General features: G+C 35.7%; 1 long non-coding RNA gene across 1 annotated transcript in view; it reads left to right on the forward strand.

Annotated features, from left to right (window-relative positions):
* Nucleotides 1-4306: 4306 nt before the first annotated feature.
* Nucleotides 4307-26533, forward strand: part of LOC307194821 — a 53450-nt gene continuing 31223 nt past the window's right edge. Inside the window, exons 1-2 of the long non-coding RNA XR_013830637.1 lie at nucleotides 4307-4443; nucleotides 16877-17022. This is a non-coding gene — a long non-coding RNA (uncharacterized lncRNA). The remainder of the gene's footprint in view (nucleotides 4444-16876; nucleotides 17023-26533) is intronic.

Here is a 26533-nt window from a genome sequence, read left to right on the forward strand (position 1 = left end):
GAATCAGACTCCCTGACTTCAGACTATACTACAAAGCTACAGTAGTCAAAACAGTATGGTACTGGCACAAAACAGAAACATAGATCAATGGAACAGGATAGAAAGCCCAGAGATAAACCTACGCACCTATGGTCAACTAATCTATGACAAAGGAGGCAAGGATATACAATGGAGAAAAGACAGTCTCTTCAATAAGTGGTGCTGGGAAAACTGGACAGCTACATGTAAAAGAACGAAATTAGGACACTCCCTAATGCCATACACAAAAATAAACTCAAAATGGATTAGAGACTTAAATGTTAGACCGGACACTGTAAAAGTCTTAGAGGAAAACATAGGAAGAACACTCTGACATAAATCACAGCCAGATCTTTTCTGATCCACCTCCTAGAGTAATGGAAATAAAAACAAAAATAAACAAATGGGACCTAATGAAACTTAAAACCTTTTGCAAAGCAAAGGAAACTACAAACAAGACGAAAAGACAATCCTCAGAATGGGAGAAAATATTTGCAAATGAATCAATGGGCAAAGTATTAATCTCCAAAGTATATAAACAGCTCAAGCAGCTCAATATTAAAAAAACAAACAACCCAATCCAAAAATGGGCAGAAGACCTAAATAGACATTTCTCCAAAGAAGACATACAGATGGCCAAGAAGCACATGAAAAGCTGCTCATCATCACTAATTATTAGAGAAATGAAAATCAAAACTACAATGAGGTATCACCTCACACCAGTCAGAATGGGTATCATCAGAAAATCTACAAACAACAAATGCTGGAGAGAGTGTGGAGAAAAGGGAACTCTCTTGCACTGTTGGTGGGAATGTAAATTGATACAGCCACTATGGAGAGTAGTATGGAGGTTCCTTAAAAAACTAAAAATAGAATTACCATATGACCCAGCCATCCCACTACTGGGCATATAGGTGGAGAAACCATAATTCAAAAAGACACATGTATCCCAATGTTCATTGCAGCACTATTTACAATAGCCAGGTGGTGGAAGCAGCCTAAATGCCCATCAACAGACAAATGGATAAAGAAGATGTGGTACATATATACAATGGAATATTACTCAGCCATAAAAAGAAATTGGGTCATTTGTAGAGACGTGGATGGATGTAGAGACTGTCATACAGAGTGAAGTAAATCAGAAAGAGTAAAACAAGTATCGTATATTAACGCATGTATGTGTAACATAGAAAATGGTACAGATGAACCGGTTTGCAGGGCAGAAATAGAAACACAGATGTAGAGAACAAACGTATGGACACTAAGGGGGGAAAGTGGCTGGGTGGTGCTGTTGGTGGCATGAATTGGGAGATTGGGATTGACATAGATACACTAATATGTATAAAATAGATAACTAATAAGAACCTGCTGTATAAAAAAATTAAAATTAAAAACAATGCTATGAAAACTCTTTCACATATTAAAAACCAAACTGTTTATATTTATTAACACATTTTCCAAAAGAAAAATCATACACCCATAGACACATGTACCTTGCAAAAATATGATAAGTATATAAGGCAAGAAGTTCAGAGTGGTTATATCTTAATGCCAGAGCTATTTGTATATTTAGATATAATCCAGACTTTCTATAGTGAACATATATACTTTTAAGGATAAAATTTGTAACAGAAGATAAAAAACTTGATCCTAAACTGGCAAAACTGAAAAACAAAAAAAGTAATGAAACACCCAGTTTCTATTATGAGACCGGTCTTTTAAAATAGTGTTTTAAAGCATTTCTTTTATATTTGGGGTGACAAAGCAGAACATTTCAGACTTGAGATGTGTTGGCATCTTGGTGTAATTGAAAGAACAGCAGTTTGACTCCTTATCATCCTCAGTTCAAATATGGCTCCACTTCTCACTAGAGCCCAGCATGGCCTCAATGCCCCAGGGTGCCTTTATGCAGATGAACGTTGGTGCTACATAGCTCTTTGCAAGAATAAGTTCCTTTAGAAAAAAAGAAGAAAGAATAAGTTTCTTTTAACTTCTCCAAGTCTCAGTTTCCATATCTGAAGTGGTAAAGCGGTGCCAACCTCAAAAGAATTTAACAAAATACTGCTTATAAAAATGCCTAGGACACATTTATCTTAATGAATGTATATATACTGTACATGTGTAAATTGGAATTAACATAAACTTTCTCTATGTAAATATAGACACAGATTGTAGGCCCATAAAATGGAGACATAATCACATACTGACAAATGGAAGTGCATGGTGGAAACTACATTTTTATAAAGAGATTAGATATGCTTGCAAGTGATGTAAAAGGCCAGTATATTTTCTGTCTTACACAGGCAATTTTAAGAAAAAACAGATGGGATTTACAGAATTTGATTTATTAATAACATGTATTTTATTTTTGGTCCAAAACTAGGTTTTTTTCTTTTAAGATGGGCAGAAATATGCAAGAAAGAAGGACAGAAAGCCAAGATTTAAGGAAAGGCTCTGAAATAAAATATGCACACACAGACTTGAAACAATCTGGTTCTAGGGTAACAAAGTAACAGGTTTTTCTCCACACATTTCCCCACTCCCAGCTAGGCACTGAATCCCCGTATGCAAACAAAAGGGACATATTGCAGAGGTGATTCATACAGCTGGGGACACAAAAGGCTGTTCCAGCCAAAGCCAACAATTAACAATGGCCTATTTGTTAAACGTTGTCCTCTCTAACTTGCTTCTTTCTTTCTGAGGAAAAGTGGCATGTTTGAATACGTGACATATTCTTTAAAGTTTCCACTTTTAAGCATTACTAAATGTACCTCAAAATAACAACCAACTTTCCCTTTTTTAAAATAGAAACCCAGGTTTTCATAAATATCTGTCTGTGCTTTCATCTGCATATGTGCTGCTATCTTTCCATAAACTCAATCACAGTTAATTTGGTCTGTATTGGTAAATGTAGAAAGGCTCTCAGATGGTTTAGAAGAAATAGAACAAAATTAGTTTGGATTTTTTTCCAAGTGGATTGTCACAATCTGTGCATGCTATTTCTCTCATTATTACATTTATGCAGCATTCAGATTCCTTTTTCTCCTTTATCCACCTCCTATTTAGCATAAACAGAGGAAGAATCAAGTGGATATAATCACCTCTAGATCCTTGATAAGCTTTATCCAATAGCTAAGAGATATTAATGCTTGAATGGCTGTTATTGGTTTTCATTTGGCATGTGATATCGAAGCAATGTGTCTTCTGTTGTACTTAGGAAACTCTCAATTAGAGTTCCAAGCACCAGTAGGCAAGGGAGAAATTTTCTGGCTTTGCTATGTTTTAACATTCCTGAATCTGGTCTCTGTCATGATCATCCTTCAAAGGAACCTCCATTTTAGCACAACTGCCAACAGACTCCAAAGATAGGTATTAAGGTAGCTTGTTTATAGAAATGTGTTTAGTCTCATTTCTAAGGAAATGTATTTGGCACAATACTTATTTATTGTATTAAAACACGATTATTTGCTATTAAAAATACAAAGCAATTAAGATAAATGTGAATGTCAAAGTCACAATAGAAATTATTTCTTTCAAGTAACTCCAAGACAGTCTCCAAATTTTGAGGCTCCTTGAACTTTCTTCTCCAAAAAGAGGATGATACCTAGGATTTAACCATCTTTTTCCCAACCTGTGACAGTGTTATCAGAAGTATTTGAAGCAATTAGGTTTAAAAGATGCTTCTAATTCTTCTAGTTTCTATTGATTTCTCCTATTACGTGCCTCCTAAACACTTTATTCACATTTTTTGTGATGAACACTTTCCAAAATAAATGTCAATTGTCCGTTCACATTCTGTTTTCTCTTACTAGCACTTCTTATGAAACAGAGGTCTTTTCTTCCCCTCTGTACCCAAGTTTAAAATGCAATGTGGAAATATTCTTCCATACTGAATTTAATTCTATTAGGGGCCTCCGTTTCTGTTAGGGTGTGGATAAACAACACCACCATTTCAGATTCAGTATAACCTAGTCACTTCCAGATTAATACAATTTCATTGGGGGAAATACTCAACTTTTCGGGATTTCTCTAAACACTCCCTTCTCTTTTATTTTTCATCAGGTGGTATCTGAGTTTAGAAGAGGCTTGCATAATGGCTGGGCATTGGAAATGATATGTTTAAAACAACAACAACAAAGCAGGGCAAATAGACTCCATGAGACCATTAGGGATCCAGATCCCTTAAGATTTTGTTTTGTTTTGTTTCTCTAGTCTTTACAGGGTTAAAGCTAACTCACTAGTAGTGTTCCATCCATGTTCCAGTCCATAAGAAAGGAGAACGGGAGGAAGTGGAATGCATGCAGTTTCCTACCTAAAGATATGACTTGAAAGTTTTCTACATTATTCTGCTTATATCCAATTGTCTGAACTTAGTTTCATGGATTGTACTAGCAGAAGAGAGCCATATATGTTGATAACCACAAGGTAGGGAAGAAAAAAATAATTGTCATAAAATGGGTGAAAATAACATCTAACAATAGTTGAGCTAGAATTCATTCATCTTAAAGAATTAAGTAAAGCATTTTAGAGTATGTCATAAAATTAACTGAATGTGGGGCTTTCCTGGTGGTGCAGCGGTTGAGAGTCCGCCTGTCCCCCTGCCGATGCATGGGACACGGGTTTGTGCCCCGGTCCAGGGGGATCCCACATGCCGCGGGGCGGCTGGGCCCGTGAGCCATGGCCGCTGAGCCTGCGCATCCGGAGCCTGTGCTCCGCAACGGGAGAGGCCACAGCAGTGAGAGGCCCGCGTACTGCAAAAAAAAAAAAATAATAATTGAATGTGTTACCTTTGATTGATTTATTCAGCTAACATTTATCAAATCTCATCCATGTTAGTAATGGGAAGTTAGCTAATATGAAGGAAAACAATTCTAGTATCTTCTTTAATGAGAATTACTAATTACTAAATTTGCTATAATTTTATTACTTGACAAAAGTGGAAATACAAAAGTGAAACCTGTTTGGGGTTTTTTGTGAGATAGTTTATAAGTTCAGAGTCCCATAATATAATGAAATAGAGATGTTACTTAGTATACGATACTTTCAAATTGACTGAATAATTCCATGAACAATAGCAAACCACTATTGAGAGGAAAGTCTATGACTTGAATCAGTTATCTTTTGGCTGTAAATAACATAGAACATAGCTTAATAGGTCTGGTGCAGGTCTGGTGCAGGGACTTAACAAATATTATGGAAGAATCTGGCTCCATCTATCCTTCCATTCTGTCATTCTCTTTTTGTTGGATTTTTGTTTGTCTTTGTACTCTTCCCTCATAGTCTCAGAATGGTTGCCATAGCTCAAGTATAAAACGGTCATATTCGATGTCAGGAATCTGGGTAGTAGCAAAAGGGATCTTTTGTCAAGTTTTCTCTTTTTATCAGTAAAGGGAAAACTTACGCAGAAGCTCCCTAGAAGACCTAACTTTTTGCTTCCTTGACCAGAACTGCAAAAAGGTTAAGAAACGGAGATATTTCTACAATTAAATTAAATCATTAATGGCAAGACTAACAGCCCTACAGTGGAGTACATTGGCACCCTAATAAAATCAAGGTTTATATAATAAGTAAATAGAGGGAGAATATCTTTGGGGTACACAAATAATGGGTTCTGCCGCAGCTATGTAACCATCAAAATCATGGCCTTTGTATACCTTCTTTCATAATTTAAAGGTTATTCCAAATCTCCACTGCCCCCTCAGCCAATGCACTTCACAAATAATTCCATCTCTCTTCTTAATAAATTACATTCCTGTTCTATGGCTTCCTTACTCTCAGAATTATAAACATGATCTTGTCTCTCCTATCTCAGTGATCGATTCTGGCTACCTGGCAACTTTTCTCCTTTCCTCCAAGGCTAAATATTTCTAAAGTGTAATTATCACTCATTGCCTCTGCTTATTTACTTCCCTTTTACTTTCTAACCTAAATTAGTCTGACCTTGGCCTCCACAATTACAACTATTGCTAAATTCAACAGTGGTCAATGGTCTTAATATTTCAATTGTAATAGACAATTTTCTGTCGTTATAAAACCTGAGTTCTGTGTGGCATTCAACTCTATTTATCACTACTTCTTGTTGAAGTTATAGCTTCCTTTGACTTCTGAGAAACTACTCCTCACTACATTTTCTCACATCTTTCTGGCAATATCTTGTTCATTTTAATGGTTTGTGTCTTCTATTTGTACACCTACTCTGTTGATGCAGGATACCAACATGCTAAAAATTCTTTGCATTAAGAAACATATAGAAATTCAAAGAAATGCCATATGCCATGTCACTGTTATAAATAGAATAAGATCAATTTTATTAAACCATTAAGTTACCCCCTTCAATGGTTGTAAATTTCAAGTGAACATGAGAATCACTAGGAAATAAATTACCAGAAATAAGGAAGACCAAACTGATAAAAAGATATGCTATTTCCTTACATGGAGAAAAGCTGAAAAATATTGTAATTCAGAAAGTTGTTAAATATAAAGTCAAGCATAAAAATAAAGTGACTCTTCAGGGACCAGCAAAAAAGAGAAAACACAAAATTAGACCAACAACCTCAAAGTGTTTTAATTGTAGTTCATGGGTATTTCACTAGTTAGTCAAGGCTAAAATCTAATACTGTTGTAGGGACAGATGTGACTTTCTAGATGCCTAGAAAGTGGAAAGCTTAAAGAAAGTCACCTGGATGAAGCTCAGATCCTTAAAGTACTGCCCTAGCCATTAAATTATATCTATAATTTATTTTATATATATTATATATAAATATACATTATAATTATATATATATATATATACATATATATATATACTGTCCTAGAGAAGTGTTAAAAATACGTTACATATCTAGAGTAAAAGAACAGAATGACTACCATTAAGAGATAGAGTATTTAGGCTTATAGCATGCTCAAGTATGTAGTCTAAATATATGCTATACACATGATAATAGAGACACGATCTAGGAAATAAACATAACAATGTTTGAGGATATTGAAAATTTTAGATCCCTGAGAGAGCAAACATTTTCCATCACAGTTTATATTGAAATTCCACAGAACCTCTGCCAAGCTCACAAGAAAAAAATTTACAAACCTCAAAAGAAATAAACCCCCGTAAAATCAATATGCTGAATATGATAGAAGAAATTTATTCCTTCAGCTCTCCATTAATTTGATAAATATTTATCAGATGTCCACTATAAGTCAGAAAGTCTTGAAGCCACTGGATATATAGAAGTGAATAGACAATGAAGGGATGAAGATATAAAAGAAGGAAAATAAACCATAGTAAAAAAAGAAACGGGATAGATAAAAAATAGACAAAGCCATAAAAGAGCAAAGTGAACAACTTACTCCCTGAAATTAAGGACTTAATGGACATGTGTCCACTTTAGGGGTAAACATACTAAAATTAGAACAATACAGAGAAGATTAGCCTGTCTCCTCTTCATGGATGTCATGCAAATTTGTGAATATTTCTGTATAATTTTTTAGCATCAATCCCTAAATCTGAGAAAGATGGAATTAAAAAGAAACTTACAGACATTTCTCACTCATGAATATTGATGAAATAATCCTCAATAAGATATCATCAAACATAATTCAACAGCTAAATAAAAAATTTTAATATGAAAAATTTAGGAATGCAAGGTTGGTTCAGTGTTAGATACTCTATTAATATAATTGACCGTGTTAACTTATCTAAGGAGAAAACTCATAATGAAGTCTCTGAAGATAATGAAAAGGCCTCAGACATAATTTCAAAGCCCATAGCTCCTAAAAATTAATTAGTATTATAGGAATATATGGATACAGTGAAATACCACTTATACCCATGAGAATCACTATAATGAAAGAGAGGGAAAATGCCAAATTTTAGTGATGTGGAGTAACCAGAACTTGCCTATACTGTTAGTACAACATCTTTGGAAAACAGTATGGCAGTACCTATTAAAGGTGAATATTTGCATAATCTATGACCCACCAATTTCACTCTCACATATATTATTGACCAAGATGGCCTTAATATTCCCCTCATCTTGACTAAAATTTACACAGCCTTCTTCCTTACTTTTGGTCCCTGACCTATTTCTAGAGCATTTACTTTAGAAAACTTGTTATTATAAATTCTTTCTCTGCCTCTTTAAAATGAAACTTTTAAAAAAGTCTTTTGCCCGTTTTACAACCCAAGACTATTTTTTTCAAGGGCCTGGGAGCCATCCCTTTGAAATGTAACCAAAAAGGAAGAAAGCACCCTTACCCCCCAGTCTCTACAGGAGGGTAGAAGTCTAACTTCAATCGGTGCCCAGCTCCAAGTTATAAAACTACCTTCTATCATGAAGAGAGGTAATTGGAGATGGTCAATTAGCAAATACAGGTGACCTATAATCCCTCTACCCCATATTTTAATAATTCTTCCAAATGTTTTTTCAGTGGAGTTAAATTTAGACTGCATTGAATCTCTACGCTACTGCAATGTCCTTGAACAAAGTCTTTCTTACCTGTTTAATGTCATCCAGGGCAATATTTGTTTTGACATTCTCAACAGAAGTGCACACATATATACTGCAAAAATCAAAGCACTAGAATGTTCATAGCAACACTATTCAAAGTAGTCTTAAACTGGAAACTAGCCAACTGTCTATCAACAGTTGAATGAATACATAAATTATGGTATATTCACAAAATAATTCTATTCAACAATGAAAAAGAATGTGCTACAACTACAGGCAAAAATGCAGATCAATTTTTACAAATACAATGTTAAGTAAAAGAAGCCAGTCACAAAAGATTACATTCTGTTTGATTCAATTTGTTTAAGTTACAAAAACAGATGATGCTTAGCCATGCTTTTAGAAATCAGGGTAATGTTTATCCTTGGTAGGGGCAGTGACAGGAATGGTTACTCAAGAGGTTTCTGGCTATATTCTGGTCGGCATCAAGGCATCAAGAAGTGCTGGTCTTATTCTGTCTCTTGATCAAGTGCTGGTTACCTGAGTTTATTCAGATTGTGAAAATTCAGCACACTGTATAGTTTTGAAACATGCACTTCTCTTTATGGATTTTACACTTAGTGTTTTTAAAAGTCTCCCAAGGATCTTGTTAAACGTGCAGATTTCAGCGCTCCATTTTTAGAGATTCTGATTTAGAAAATCTAGGATGAGGTTAGGGTAGGTACGTTTTAACAAGCAGGTGGTCTTGGCACACGGAAAATCACTGCTTTTGAGAGCTATAAGGTAGTGAAACTCTAATTACCAAGTCTGTCAAAGAACCAACAGGGAAAAAAAAGCAGTAACATTTAAATGTGACAGAGGGGGGAATATGATTGAATAGAACTCTACCAACTCTAGAATTTTGGACACATTTTATAAACAAAAAGGTATAGTTTAGTAAACAAAGTGAAAAGTTCTTTCTACTTCTAATACAAAAAAGCTTACCATTTTTGCAAGATTATCTTCATCATTCATGACTTAGAGTGGTGGCGTTGCTATGGCAACACAGCAACAAGCATGGTAACCCAGTTTAAGTCCCCAAATGGAGGTTGAGTTGGATGTAGCATAGATCTGACCTCAATATCTGTCACTCCTTCACCTCCAGGACTGACTCAGCTATTCTGGTATTTCCTCTCTCCTTGTACCCATTTTCCCTGATGCTGTAGTGACTGTGAGTTTGAATTTGGCCAAGTAAGCTGTGAGTTGAGCAAAACAAACCTCTTCTGACAGTAGCTACACTAAGCTGCCAGCTGCTCAGGGCTTGCTATCCTATTACTTCAAACCTGAAGGTAGAGTTTTCTAAACAATAGGAGCAAGGCAAATATAGCCTGTCCCTTCTAGATCTCAGTGGGTGCCTTATCTGAGCCACACTGAGCTACAGGGCCAGAGATGACTAAAGAAGATCCTGCTTTATTTACATGAACTCTCCCATGATAAATACACTATCAGAATAGTTTTATAACTATTCTAAAAAATCATTAATAAATAAATTATACATGTCTGCTGACTATAAAACACCAAAAAACTAATTTATTGCTGCAGGTAAGAGGAAAACATCTGTACTTACTTGACTGTAAATGCATAAAGCTATTCTTATTCCAACTCCTTTCTTGGCTTCTTTCTCCCTACGTTCTCCCTTACACAATATCCTGTTTTTTCCCTATAATAGATGTTGAATTCACTGATTCACTAGTTCACAGTTTTCTGGTTTGTCTTTTGACCCATTTTAAAACTAATGGATTTGTGTTTGCCACTTTTAAATCCTCAGGTATCTTCCCTGAATCATTTTTCCCCTTTTGCTATCATTTTGGTTTTGAAAGAAGTAAATCAATACTGTGCCTTAAAAAGCCCTGGCACTACTGTCGGTAAATATATTGCATTCAGTTACTTTTGCTCACTAAATGTTGCTTGATATAATACCAGAGCATCCTCTGCGGCACCAGGAAAAAAAAAAATGCTATTTTGAGCTGTGAACCAAGGATTGATTTTTTTTTAAGATATAATATATATTTTATGTATTGCATCCAACCTTGTTATTTGTCAGATTTCATAGAAAGCTCCATTCTCTCATTTGTGTGCAATCTAGGCAGCCTTCTGCAGAGGTAAGGAGTTGTCTTTGTCTCTCCAGCTTATACTTTGGTAAATTCCACCTTCAGTTATTAAACAAAATATAGTCTGAACGCTTCATGGACACGGTCCAAAACTCAGCCCTGACAGTCCGAAAGCCTATGTGGAATCTTTAACACATTTCAACCTCTGAGTCTATGTTTTCTCACCTAACAAATGAAAATTTAATAATAAACCATTTTGTTATATTGGCAATCGAATGAGAGGAGGTATACGAAAGTGCAAACTGTAAAGCAATGTGCAAATGCCAGTCAATCCCTCATTAGAAAAAGTTAAGCAAACTTGTGTCATAAAAAAGAGGAATGGGGCTTCCCTGGTGGCGCAGTGGTTGAGAGTCCGCCTGCCAATGCAGGGGACACGGGTTCGTGCCCCGGTCTGGGAAGATCCCACATGCCGCGGAGGGGCTGAGCCAGTGAGCCATGGCCACTGAGCCTGCGCGTCCGGAGCCTGTGCTCCGCAACGGGAGAGGCCACAACAGTGAGAGGCCCGTGTACCACAAAAAAAAAAAAAAAAAAAAAAAAGAGGAATGGTTGTCCTCTCACTACTCACATTGTCTGCTGTCCCACACAAAGGTGGAATTTATTTTAATTTATCTTAAAGGGATCAATTAGATTAGCCACATTCTTTTCACCTATATCCCCAAAGATGGTAGCTTCGGGAGAAAGCATGCCAATCTGGTAGATCTTGCCACTAGAAACCCCAGGGGGCTAAACCCCTTGTTTCTCAAGTCAACTTTTATTCCTAGTCACCACAAAGATTCTCTGAAACCTTCTCCACTTCCTTAAATCTTCACTTAATCCTCTCTTCCCTCAGTTTCAGCAGTTTCTTCTCCTCTTGTGCCCTGTTTTAAAAATACAAGGACTTGCATGGGAAATCTCACAATCTACCATCACTATGCTTACCAACAAGCCTCCATTCACAGTCTCCCCCGTGGCCAGAAAGAGCCCTGCAACTCCAACCTCTCACTTTCTCCGACATCATTCTTGAGAACCGTTAAACGTGTTAAGGTCACCCCATCTTAAAAAAAACAAAGTTTTCCTGGGATAGCACATCCATCTCACACTAGAAATGCATCTTTCTTTTCCCCTTCACAGCCCAGTCTTTTCACAGATTCAGCACTTTGTATCTCCACTTCTTAACATCCTACTCATTCTTCAACCCACTGCAATCTGGCCTCTTCCCACTACACTACCAACAGCTCTCTTTAAAACAAATGGAAACTTTTCAATCCTTTTCTTCCTTGATTTCACAGTGGCTTTTGTTTTTGTCATTTTACCTTCCTTCTTTTTTTAAAAGGAAATAATTTATAAAGATGAAATTCACATAACATAAAACTAACCATTTTAAAGTGAACAATTTGGTGGCATTTGGTTCATTCACAGTATTGTGCATCCACAACATCTATGTAGCTGTGAACATTTCCATCACTTCAAACCAAAATCCCCTACCCATTAAATAGTTTCTCCCCATTTCCACTTCCCTCCCAAGCCCTAGCAACATCTAGGTTGCATTTTGCTCCTAAGGGTTTATCTATTCTGTATATTTCATACATCAGATGGAATCATGTAATGTGTGGCCTTTTGTCTCTGGCTTCTTTCACTTGGCATGTTTTGGAGGTTCATCCACCTCACAGCTTCATTCTTTATTATGGTTGAATAATATTCCACTGTACGTATATACCACAATTTGTTTATCCATTCATCTCTCTTTATTCTTGAAACACACTCTTCCTAAGGTTTCTCGAACACTGCACTAAATTTTCCCTTTACTCTTTGTAAGCCCAGCACTTAGCATAATATTTTGGAGGTTCATCTACATTGTAGCATATATCAGTACTTGATTTCTTTTTATCAATGAAAAGCATATTCCATTGTATGCGTAAACCACACTATATATGTATCCTCCCCAAGTTTCAAGACCTATATCTCTATCCCAGGAATTTCTTCTGAGCTCCAGATCCATATATCCAACTGCTATTAGATACTGCCACTTGGCATTCATACATATACTTGTCATAAATATACTTCAGACACAACATGAAAGGACTGATGTCACCATGTTTTCCAAAAGATCATGCCTCCTTCTATTCTACATTTCCCCTCTTATTAACTGGCACTGCCACGAACCCTGCTACCTAATGTAAAAACCTATTCTTGTCCTTGCTTTATTCTCTTCCCCCTTCTGCCACATTCAATCATCAAATTTTTTCTAGTTTATCACTTTAATATTTCTCTTTAATATCTCTTGAATTCAATCACTTCACTCCAACCCCATCAGCATTAACCTTGTCCAAGCCACCATCCTGTCCCCTGTGGATTAAAACAAGCTGACACCCATGCCTCCAGGCACAGTCTGTTTTCCACATTGCAGCTAGAGTAATCTTTCTAATATACAAGTCTCGTTGTGTCAATCCTATAATAAAGAAATCTCTTCAATTGCTCCACTTTGCCCTCAAGATAATTTATAAATTCCTTAAAAATGCATATTAGAGCCTTCAAGAACTGATTCTGTTTACTTCTCATCTCTGGCCACCCTTCCTAGAATTCTACATCCTTTGGATAACATGAAGTTTAGTGCTTGATTAGGCCACATCCCCACCCTTTTTTTTTTAAAGGTCTTTGCACAGGCTGCTCATCTCCTCACACAAATATCCCACCATTCTTATCTTGCCAATTCTTAATCATTTCTGAATGATCTACTCCTTTCTTTCTGCCTTAAATATAGACTTTATTCTGTTTCTGTTTGTGTTGTCCTACAATCTGAACTCTTCAGTCTACTGTACTAGCTGCTCTGCCTTTGTCTCAGCCTTTTTTGGGAGAGACCATGTCTTTTTGCATCTTTTTTAAGAATATTAAAACATGTTTTTCTAAAACCTGTTTTATTTCTAGACGAAAATACTTTTTCAGATTATATCCTTTAGTCTTCCTTTGGTGGGTGTGAAGGTATATATATACACACACACACACACACATATATATATATATATATATATATATATATATTCTTTTTTTTTTTTTTTTGCGGTACGCGGGCCTCTCACTGCCGTGGCCTCTCCCATTGCGGAGCACAGGCTCCGGACGCGCAGGCTCAGAGGCCATGGCTCACGGGCCCAGCCACTCCGCAGCATGTGGGATCCTCCCGGACTGGGGCACGAACCTGTGTCCCCTGCATGGGCAGGCGGACTCTCAACTACTGCACCACCAGGGAAGCCCGTGAAGGTATATTTTTAAAGCCTGGTTGAGTTGCAATGAAGCAACTCTGCTCTGTTCCCAGGATCCCTCACCGCTGGGTACCTCAAGGCCACTTTTTGTAAAAAGGTAATACATCCAGCATGGAAACGTATTTTGAGGTACCCTTGCAAAAAAAGCTTGAGCTTTGGAAATTTAAATTAGAGGATTGTGATTAAAAAGGAAAATTGTGGAACATTCAATCTGTTAACTAATCAAAACTCAAAAGAATAGCAATTGTATACCAATAGTAAATACAGTCAGTCCCCTGCATCTGAGGGTCCTGAAGCCAATCTTCCTTAGATACTGAGGGACTATTGCATATTTTATTACCAAAAGGATATGGTAATAAAGTCTACTTTATTTATATTAAAGTCTAATATGTTTTGTACAATGATAATATTAAGAATTTATATCTACTCATGATTTTGAATGTTTTAAATACGTCATTGTAAAAGATAACCAGAAAATACAAATAAGACAAAAAAGGTTTTCTGAAATATTTTAGAAAAATCTCCCAAGGAAAGAGAGTAAAATACTGGCTATGAAAAGAATAGAAGCCTTCAGCAAACTTTAGTGCCGGGGTAAAAAACAGTGATAAAATTGTCAATGAACACTGATTTCACTCTTCAGTACAAGTGCAATAATAAAACAAGCAGCGTGACTGACAAAAAAAAAACCTAGACTTTTCCTTAAGTGATCCAGTTTTCTGAATCACCCCCATGTGACTTTTAAAAAGTATGGAGTTCTTGGCATGTGAAACAAAGTAGCAACGCAGCTTTATGTTTTTAAAGTCCACAAAAGACAAATTAATGTATTCTGTAATTTAACATTTAAAACTCACCTTGTATTATGTAAGTCTCATATAAAATGAATCTTAATTGGGATGCACCAGAATGTGATGGGAAGAATCTTGTATCAATGGTCAAGCATTATGGACTAAAACTTATGACTATGTAACCTTTGACAGGTCATCTAGCTTCCAATTTCTCTGTGCCACATTTTCCTTGCCTATGAAGTAATGTGTAGGTTGGGCTAAATGGTCTCCAAGATCACGTTCAGATCAAATTCTAGTATGGAATAAAATTGAAAAGCAAATGTACTTTTCACTAAAATAATTACTTGCTACTGATTATAATTGCTTCCTTTTGGTAAAAGGACATGCTCATATATTCATTTTTGTGTGCATAGACTGTTTTCTATACACAGTGTGCCTATAAAGCCATGTGATGTTTTTTGAATAAACATAAAAGCACTTACTCTTTCAAATGATTCCAGTTCCATCTTAGGTGGCCAAGTCCGGAAGTTGCAGATTTCTACTGTTGCTGAGATTTGTCAGTTTGAAACTCTTGAAATTATCTTCTAAACTGAGAATATGTATTTTTTTAATTCACTTAATATATCATGCATTTATGCACTTACCAAGGATATCCTCCCCAGAGGGAATTTCCTGGCAGTCCAGTGGTTAGGACTCCACGCTTCCACTGCCGGCGGGGCATGGGTTTGATCCCTGGTGAGGGAACTAAGATCTTGCATGAATGGCAAGTAAAAAAAAATATATCCTCCCTAGAGCTAAATCTTAATCTTTTGACTGTGTTTTTGATTTTTCTTGCTTAGCAGCAATGAAAAATATTTCATAGCCAAAATTAAACATGAAGATAGAGAGATAAAGCTGGATAATAGGGTATTTGGTTTCTAAAATGTGTCACTTAATTATGATACACAGAGATGAATTTTACTGTGTGGCTTGTAAAATAGCAATTTTTTAAAAAATCTCAAAAGAGTGATTCTAAATGTGGTTTGAAAAATAGCAGCATATTTAGGATGAACGTATGAATTCCCAGAAAGAATACTTTGAATTTTAACATTTTTCTGATTATGTAAGTTCTACTATGGTTTGTTTTAAAAAAAATCCCTTCCATGATTTTATAAACAGACATGTTTATATTAAAAATGAAAACAAAATTTGTGTTCAAAAGAGTACATATATTATATATATATACACATATACACACATTTATACATGTAATTTGCTAACTTTGGAATTCTAATTTATTCCATCACCTTTTGCCTTAAATCAACTTTATCTCCAATTTCCAGAATAAATAAATAAATGATTAAAGGGAAATTTTAAAATTTCCATACCAGAGTTATCTTTAAGTTTCATGTTAAAGTAGGTGCTTAATGAAAACTTATTCCTGTGGCCTGAATACTGGAGGGCTCTTCACCTTCTTGTCAGTACTGGGGGCAAGTTCTTCACCAGACTGAATTAAACTGCTCTTGAAAGCAAAGCTGCATTCGGAAAGATGGGCAAATATTACCATTTATCGTGATATAATTTTTAATCCCAGAGATCTTTTGTCGTAGGACAAAAATTGAGGAAACATCTCTAGTAAGTCATAATCTGTGTTACTTGTGACAACTACTGTTTTCTGTGCAGATCTCTTTCCCCCAGTCACATGAAAGATGACATCAAATCCTACCGCTTCTACAAGATATGCACATTGTCTTGTTACAATAAAGACAGCACAGATTATCATTAAAATCTATAGATTTCCTACATGAAAAAAATTTTTTTAGTTTCTGAGAGATGTAAGAGAACAAATATTTAGAAAAATAAAAAATGAAGCTGAGTTACTTTCTTCCATTCTCTCTTTCATGTGATTCTTTACATTCTTTTGTCCTTTATTCATTAATCTAGATTTATTTTACATTCTACATTCTACCATATTGTCATTTTTCACACTAAACACATTATTTTAAATAGAATTTTTGTTTATTATTTTTTTAAACATGATTTGTTAACACATTCCACTTGAAATCTGGTCAAGGAGAAAAAAAATTGGTAGATTAAGTTTGGGTTTGCTTTTATATATCTGTCAATCTTGAGTCAACATCCCTTATGATCAATCCTAGGTTTGCAATCACTTTCTGATGAAAATTTTTGAAATATTTGTAGATAAGTTGGTACTATGTGTTATATTTTTACTAAATCCAAATTTTCACTTTCTACTAAAGGTGGCAGAGTCCTGTAATGATCATTCTTAGGATACAAATTCCATTACAAAGTTCCTAAAAGTTCATAATGTCCATTGATCTAAAGAATCCAGGATGAGCCAAGTGTAATGTAGTTCAACAGAACAAACGAAAAGTGCTTCTCCAAGGTAAGCTCCATCCTTTACCAGAAAAGCTTTTCCTGTGTGTACTTAAAACATGTTTATAAGCAGGTGATGTGTGTGCTGCTTCTTCTAATTATACAAGCAACTAATGAAAAATACTGCTCTTTACCCATGAAAAAATGTTAATGGAAGAAACTTTCTGTGTCTTATAAATTCAACAGTATTACTTGACCAACTCCCCCCACCCAAAAATATGAAAAGGAGAGCCGAGATCCCAGAATCTATCTTTCCACACTTGCTTTAGCCCCCTATGATTCATATTCCTTGAACACTAAACTGTAAGCCTTTGTACAGGGTCCACCCTGACTTCTCCCATTATCTAGATAATTCTTATGCAATTTTAAGGTCTGTCTTGACATTATTCATCTGGAAAGTCTTCCCTGACCAACTGAGACCAAGTGCAGTGATAATCCTTGTGCTCCCACAGCACCTTCTACTAATCCTCACTGGAGCGTTCAACAAGTGCATTACAATTTCTCATTTCCAGGTGTGAGCAAGGACCATATGTTAGTCACTGTTGTATCTGCAATTCATTCTATAGTTTTTGGTACATACTTGGTACTTAATAATTGCTCTGTTGAATGAATTCTCACTAAAAAATGTTTTACCAACCAATTTTACCCTGAGAGTGGTATCTAGTCATCCATAGCTTTCCAACATCATGTTGATCCTTGATTATAGTTTCTCTGACAACAGGTCAGGAATCAATAACACTGAAAATAAGTTCTTAGAATCTCAAAGTTGTTCATGACTCTGCACTCTTCAGTGGCTGCTCCTTCATGTTGACTCAACTCATGTTGTTTCAAAATACAAGCCTCTTAGCCCTGATGTAGAACTTTAGTTCTTGGGTACTGCCCTTGGCACTTCTCAGCCTGGATTTGCCAACTGCTGTTCAGACTTGCCCACTTTGAAGTACTCTCAGAAACAAAGCAGCATAATTGAGCTCTTGGTACAAAACTTGGCTTTGGCCAGGTTTGCCTTAGCCTTTGTGGACAGGAATCTCACAACATAAATATTTGGTATGGTTTTGTGTCCATGGCACTCATGAATTGCTCTTCTAACTTTATTTATTTACTTTCTATTTCTGTAATATCATAATATTCTTCTTACCATAATACTTCCCTAATAATATAAGGATTAAATAATTTAATATGTTAAAGCTAGATATTTTATTTTAATCTTATTCAATCATTAATGTTGTAATAAGCAACATTTAATTACTATGAATGTGTTGTAAACATATAATATGCATAATTTCTCAACCCGTTATTTTTATTTTCTTGTAAAATGAAATGATCATCTACAAATTGTCCATATTCCTGTGGTAATCTATGCCATTTTTTCCCCATATTTACCTTAAAATGAAAGTCATCATGCTTAGGTATCTGTGAACCAGTGATAGCAGGATCCTCCCACCATTCCTCTCCAAATTAATCCCTTGGGGAAAATAAGAGAACAGACCCAAATGTTTACCACTTAGCTCATAGCATTACACACTAATAAATATTAAATCCACTATTTCACTTTGCTGTATCCCATTATTTCACCAGTGGTATCAAATGTGAAAACATTTGGGCTCACATGTAACCTAAGAGAATTAGGAGGATGTTAAGCACACACACATGAAATCCGTTTGATGAAAATACATTAAATACATGTACTCTATTTTATATATATATATATATAAAGAGAGAGAGAGAGGAGTTTATTTTCTCTTTTTAATTTTTTTAAAAACCAAACACTACAACTTACTAAAAATGAAGCTTCAGGCATTATTCTGACTTACATAATTCTAAGAAAAATCATTCTCAACTAGTATTCTAACATATTTTCCCATAAAAAGAGTCATGCTTGAGAGCAACAAGGAATATAGCAAGGAGACAAGGAAAAGAGAAGAGAAAGAGTTGCTCAATAGAAGATAAAAAGAAGAAAGGTAAACTATCAGGGATTACCTGAATTTAATTGAATTACAGTGGTCCCTTCTTATCCTCAGGAGATATGTTCCAAGATGCCCCGTAGACACAGGAAAACTATGGATAGTACCAAATCCATTATGCTATGGTTTTTCTTATAGATACATACCTATGATAAAGTTTAATTTATAAATTAGACACAGAGATTAACAATAGCTACAATAGTAAAAGATTAACAACAATAGTAATAAAAATAAAACAATTATAACAATACACTTTAATAAAAGTTATGTGAATGTGGTCACTTTCTCCCTCTCTCTCTCGAAACATCTTAGTGTACAAATTTAATGCTTTTTCCATCTTAACTAACCATTTATCATGCACTATGACCATAATTTTTGCAATTTGAGGTATGTCAGCAAAACTAGCATGAATTTCTTTTTCCTTCTTCACAGTTTCATGAATTGAAATTTGTTCTTATGGTAGTTCTTAGCAACCTTAGCATATAAATATTTTTTCTTATTAAGTTAAAAACTTTCACTTTTTCACTTAAAGTAAGCACTTTACAGCTTTTCGCATATCTGAATTGCCAGCATCACTACTCTTGTGCTTTGGAGTCATTATTAAGTAAAATAAGGGTTACTTAAACACAAGTACTACAATGCTGAAACTGCCGCTCTGATAACCCAGATGTCTACTAAGTGACTAACTGGCAGGATATGCTGGACAAGGGGATGATTCACCTCCAGGGAGATGGAGCAGGATGGCACAAGATTTCATCATGCTGCTCAGAATAGCATGCAATTTAAAACTTATGAGTTGTTTATTTCTGGAACTTTCCATTTAATATTTGAATCACAGTTGACGTGGATAACTGAAATTGTGAAAAAGGAAGCCACTGATAAGGAAGGACTACTGTAGAATCTTTTTGTGAAGTTGCTTGAGTTTGCATTATTCAAAAAATAGTAAAGGCAGAGTATCTGTAACCAAAATATGTTTTAAAAGTTCTTTCTACCCTAAAGTCACCGTGAGTTCCCTGGGGAAGGGAACATAGACATGGTGGTCATGGAGCTGCTGAAGTTCAAGAAGCCACCAGTATCTTGGTTTAAAGCCTCCTGTAAGACACTGAAGGACTTGCTGGCTGTGGTGCTGGCCTTCAGCTGTGTCACTCTGCTGCTGATCCTGTTCCTGTTGACCCTGAACAAGGTCAACAGCTGTGCTGCCCTCTTGGCTGTCTGGGGAACATGGTGGCTGGGGCAATGGAGAGACTGTCTTCTGAGGAGGAGATTGATGGTGTATCGCAGTTTATCACCAAGGAACACTGGGAGGCAGCAGGACCTTCAGAAGACACCTAAATAACCCTTATATATACATACAATAATATTTCCTATTTCTCTAGTAAAAAAAATCAATACAATGCTACTTAAATGTTAGATGTTCTCTGGGCATCTTTCATGGACTGGTGTGTCTGATCTAAAGGAAACTGATTTATAGAGATTAAGAAGGCTTCTGGAAAGGCATTTAAGTATGACTTCTACTGGAATTTGGACATATATGGGCATGCTTTGCAAACAGTCTGGCAGAAGCCTATTTGGGAAGGAAGCTGAACATCAAGCTAGCTTCCCAGGAAAGAATGTATCCTTAAGAAAAACAGGAATTGCCCTGCTGAATTTGAATAGGTAGATAAGAAACCTTTAGCTATTGGAAAGAATAGGAACTCTGAGAAAAATGGAGTTGCTGTTACTTGAAAATGTCATCAGCCTCTAGATTATGTCTTGGTTCTAGGTTGAGGTACAAACATAATTTTGGTATCCTGAAGGGTCAGATCTGTTTCCAATAACAAATTGTTATGCCTGGTGGGGACTGTAGAGCAACAGCAGAGAAAGACAGTTCCTCCTGGTCCTGGCAGGAATATGATGGCCATTGTCAGGCACCACAGTATGAATATCCTAGAAGCAGACTTCCTGAGCATGTGGGAGATTCTCTCTGTAAATTCCAAGAAATGCTTACAGAAGCAGAAGTGATCTACACAAAAAGAGGTAACTTGAGCCAAGGTAATCTATAGTATGATATTTCCTAAAATGAGAAGCAGATTTTCTCCTCATCTACAACATCCTCAGGCCCATTAGTGCCCTAATAAGACACTGATTTTAAAATATTATTCAACTTACTTTATTAGAAGAAAATATAGGAAACGAGTTTCTTGACATTAGTCTGGGCAATCGTTTTTAAAATATGATCTCAGAAACACAGGCAATGAAAGTAAAAAATGACAAGATTGCATTAAACTAAACAGCTTCTGTATTGGAAAGGAAACAATCAGCAGAGTGATGGGACAATCTATGAAATGAGAGAAAACACTTGCAAATCATATAACCCGTAAGGGGTTAATTTCCAAAACATATAAGGAACTCAACTCAATAGCAAGAAAAGAAATAATCTGATTTTAAAATGGGCAAAGTACTTGAATAGACATTTCTCAAAATACGACATACAAATGCCATTTTTATTCATTTGTATACAGAAAAATGTGTTCAATTTCACTAATCATCAGGGAAATGCAAACCAAACCACAATGAGATGTCACGTCCACCTGTTAGAATGGCTACTATCAAAAAGAGAAAAGATAACAAGAATTGGCCAGTTTGTGAAGAAATGGGAAATGCTGCTCTTTGTGACAACATGGATGAATCTGGAGAACATTATGCTAAGTTAAATAAGCCAGACACAGAAAGACAAATACTATATGATCTCACTACATGTGGAATCTAAAGAGTCAAACTTTTAGAAACAGAGAGTAGAGTGGTGGTACCAGGGGCTGAGGGTTGGGTGGGGCAATGAAATGTTAGTCAAAGGGCATAAACTTTCAGTTATAAGATGAATAAATTCTGGAGACATAATGTACAGCATGGAGGCTAGAGTTAATAATAATATATTGTGTGTTTGAAATTTGCTGAGAGTAGATCTTAAGTATTCTTCACACACACACACACTCAAAATAGTAACAATGTGAGGTAAGAGACATGTAATTAGCTTGATTATGGTAATCATTTCATAATGCATATGTATCTCAAATCACCACATTGAACACCTTAAATATATACAATTTTTATTTGTCAATCATACCCCAATAAAGCTGAAAAATTAATAATTAAAATATTATTAATATCCTCAAATGCTAATTTGTCTTACAATTTCATTCTGACTCCCCTTGAAATCCTCAAAACAAAATCCAATAGATGTGAATACCCTGTTCCCTAATTTAAACTATTCTATAGCTACAGAGTCTCCTTTAGCAAACATAAATAGGATGCAGGGAACTTAGCAATTGCCAGTGGTTTGAAGGGCATAAAAACTTAAAGGCATAGTCATAGACCTCTCACGGATGGCCAACTATAAATATAAGTAGTTATTAATATTTGTTACTATTAAATTTACTGTGTACATGTATTGCTTCAAGCATTATGTGTGTTAATTCACTCTATCGTTGCCACTATTATTTGAGATATGTTATAACCCACATGGTGTAGATGAGAAAACTGAGGCACAAATGACATTAGCCCATCCCTAGAAAATGCAGGACGTGGAATTAGTATCCAGATGGTCTAGTTCCAAGGATCACACCCTTAACCTGTACTTCCTGGCTAAATTTCAAACCTTTCTGTAAAGATTATGTCAACTTCCCTACTCTTTCCCTGGAAAGACTCTTCAACTTACATTATTAACCAGCATCTTCTTTAGAAAAGGTAATTGGAGGATATTGAAAGACTCCAAGATTCTTGACAAGGCAGAGAAGAGTATTGTTCCTGATGGGAATGGTCTCTCCATATTTCATATGACACCTTGAAAAAATAGTTTTAATGAAGGACTATGCAAGGGGGTAAGTTTGTTTTTTTTAATCCCTTCCTAGTCATTTAACTTTAGGTTTTTAGGGAAAGAAACTACATTTAGTCTTTCCTTCGCAGAAAAAATAATTTTCTTGTATTATTGATACAGTAGTAATTCCTATATTATCAATAGTTTGCGAAGTACTCTGAGCCAAATAGTTTCATGGTTGGGAAGATCTCCCCTCCCTCAAGTCTCTAAACTTTGAGAAACGAGGCAGGAATTGCGTCGTTTTCTTGTTAGACTCCATAAAGGTTACTTTAGTAAGTAACTTATAAGTTACAGACACATATTACTGTTGAGGGAAAAGTAATTTGTTGTAATCATTTTTAATTATAGTTATTTTTAATTATCTTTGCTGTATGTGTAAACATTAAAAATACAAACAGAGCTGCAATAGCACAGATGGTTGGTGCTTGTTACCCAGGCTGTCAAGCATCATTTGGACACCACTGCCTCCTTTTCTCTAATTGTGAGCAAAAGCAGTAAAGTTGCTTCTTGGAAACGATTTTCATGTTTGAGAAAACTGGCTGTTACTAAAGATGGGAGAACCAATTTATGGAAAATTTTGTCGTCCTTTCTCTCTCCCTCAGCTATGCCCTTGAACTCCTCTCCATTTGAGGCCCTCTTCACTCTTGATTTTCTGGTTTACCCAGTAGTCAAAATAGACATGCACAAGTTTGGTTTCGCTCTAACTCATCAACTAATCAGCAACCTAGCATGATTAAAAAAAATATGTACATTAAAATAACAATATGAAGTGTGCAGATGGCACGAATGTTCCAAATATCTGGTTTTATGCACATCCACACACAAAAACCAAAGTAAAGCTAAATGATATTCCAAGATTTTAACACTAGTAGCTCTCTGGTGTCAACATATGGTTAAAGAAATTAGATCCAATTTTGTTCAGCTATTAACATGAGAACGGTTATATCTGCCACCTGGTGGCCAGCTCTAAAGTGGGTCAAACACCAGTTTGAATGCCCCTTAAATAGAAGATGAATTTACTCTGTGAGCTTAGAGCCAAAAGTCAAAGGCTACATCATAATCCAAATGTTAAATTTCTCAGATCAATGCAAAGAAAAAACTTCTCCTGGCTTAGCATGACATTGGTCAATACATTATATTTCCATTTATTTTTCTAACTATTGTTCAATACTTAATGTTGTCTAGGCAGGCACGCTGGACTGCAGCCATGGCAAAGAAAAAAAAATTCTTGATAATCAGCTTTGCATAGAAAAGTATATTCTCTCCAAACATGGTATTATAACCAGAAGAACAATTAAGGTTCCTAAGCAAGGAATTCTACCCATGGGTAGAATGGGTAGAAAATGGACATAAAATATTAAAAGGAGTATGGTCCAGGGGCAGGGCAGTCCATACCAGTTTTGGTGTGAATGAATGAGATAATAGCTGTCTACACTGACCCACCAGCTTTACTACCAATTGTTCTGATGATCTGCAAAGACAGAAAGGACCTGAAAAATAAGGTAAAGAAAAATAAGCATAACATTTATTTCCTAACTTTTTGTATTTCTATACATCTTAAGTCATTTATGTACTCGTCTATAGAAAGATACCAAAACACAGTATACAAATATTTAGGTAATCTCTTCTCACATCGAGATACATGAGATAAGTTAATGAGACAGAAAACATTTACTCAAAAGTTGAGGAAGAAAACTATAAATTTGAAAAAAAGTTACATTCTTTTAGCCTCAAAACAGTTGTTAATGATGGGTATTGAGACAATTAAAAACAAAAATTTAATTTATCACTGAGCGTGCCAGATGTATAGTCCCAGAGTACATGTCTGTTTTCTATCACAGAAACAAGTTACTGAGACTACTCTACCATTTCATGCCAATTTTATATTTAATGATGAAATTGCCCTTATTAAAGCCATAGTACTTTGCTGAGAATAGGGATGAGTTATAGAGCACTCTCCTGTTAACTTTGGGAATGTGACAAATAGTACAGTCAAGATTAAACCCCAGTTACTTTGAATACATCCCATAATGAATAAGTTAGAAGTGAACAATATCATATCCATTACCTAAGTTAGTATCTATCACATGAGTCAGAATCTTGAAGTCTGTACTGTAAAAGCTTATTTTAATTGTATGGACAAGTAATTCAATTACATGTCCAGTGTCTAGCCTTGTAAAGATAGTGGGCCCAGCAATATCTTCTTTAGAAAACAAAGGGCCTGACAAGTAGTCTATGGGCTTCTCAACTACAGTCCTTTACAAAACAACCTACACATAATGCATAATTTTAAAATAATAATAATATTTAAGAGCATCAAGTTAGGAAAAAAAGAAGAAGTAGAAGACAAAACTGAGTGGGAAGCAGGAATCCAGAGAACTGAAGCCAGTTTTGCATTAAAAACAAATGGAAGCCAGTGACAGCCAGCTTCCAAACAAAGACTAGAGACGTCCCTTCACATGGGTATGGTCCCAGACCACTGGTACTGCAAATAGCATGGTGGGAAATAAGAGGGTGAATTTTCCCCACAGAAAGCTACAAGGAAACCTTCTTGTCCTGACTTTGGAGCCAACTGGAGGAAAAGAAAAATCTGCTAAAAAGGCACCACCACACACCAACCCTCATAAGAGATTCTAATACCAACTCACCTTTTCTTTTCTGATTCCAAAAGTCCCTTAAGCTCCATATTTATTAGTCTTCTTTTAGGATTGTTACTGCTTCCAGTACCTAGTAGAAGTAATGCAGATCTTCATGGAAGAAACTCACCTTTCACTCAGACCCCAAAACTTCTCAAAACATAAAGTTGCAGAGATCATAGCTCACATTCAAAAAGAAGAAAATATACAAGACAACACAGCATCTTGAGTGAGATCCTGCTGAAATACAAACACCATATTCATACACACAAAAACTTCCAAATGATCAGATATACAACAATAAATAAGTTTACTACATACAAAAATTACTAAATATAATAAATTCTGATAACATTCTTTTTCTCTCTTGTTTACTCACTTATCCTATTGCTCTCCTGAGCTCTCGGAATCACTAGATCAGTACTTGTGCTTCTGGCTCTCCTTATCCTTGAAGTCCATTGAGATACTATTTTCTGATCTACTTTCCTCAGCTAGTCCCTCTTAACACATAACCTCAATCATTTCCCTGATCCAGGAAAACCTGAATTCCAGGTAAGAGATGATTCCTCTATTTCCCTTATGACAGCAAGCCTCTCGTTACAAAATCACCCCACACCATCTCTGCCCTCCCTTTCAGGCAAGAAGGTCAAATGGCTTTATCATTAAATAGTAGCCCTGACTTCTTCAGATCCACTCACTGAAGACACTGCCTTCACATCTTTGCTTAGACCTTACTAAATTCTAATCCAGGATCCACCATTTATTAGCTTGTCTGGTTAGTCTCTTGACTTTACCTATTATCTATTTGCTGACTACTCTCAAACTTGTATCTCCTGCCTAGAATTCTCTCCTAAAAGGTATAGTCACATATTTAAAAATCTACTTAATATTTCCAGATGGATGTCCAATAAACATTTTAAATTGTACATGTCCAAACTTTAACAGATATTCCTTCTAAAACTGCTCCTCCTCAAATCTCCTCAGTACACTTGATGGTACTTCCATCCTTCAGTGGCTCAGCCAAAAGCCTTCCACTGAAAAGTCATGCCTGACTTTTCTTTCTCTCATACT

Source organism: Stenella coeruleoalba, assembly GCF_951394435.1.
Source record: "Stenella coeruleoalba genome assembly, chromosome: 11".
Taxonomy (NCBI): Eukaryota; Metazoa; Chordata; class Mammalia; order Artiodactyla; family Delphinidae; genus Stenella; species Stenella coeruleoalba.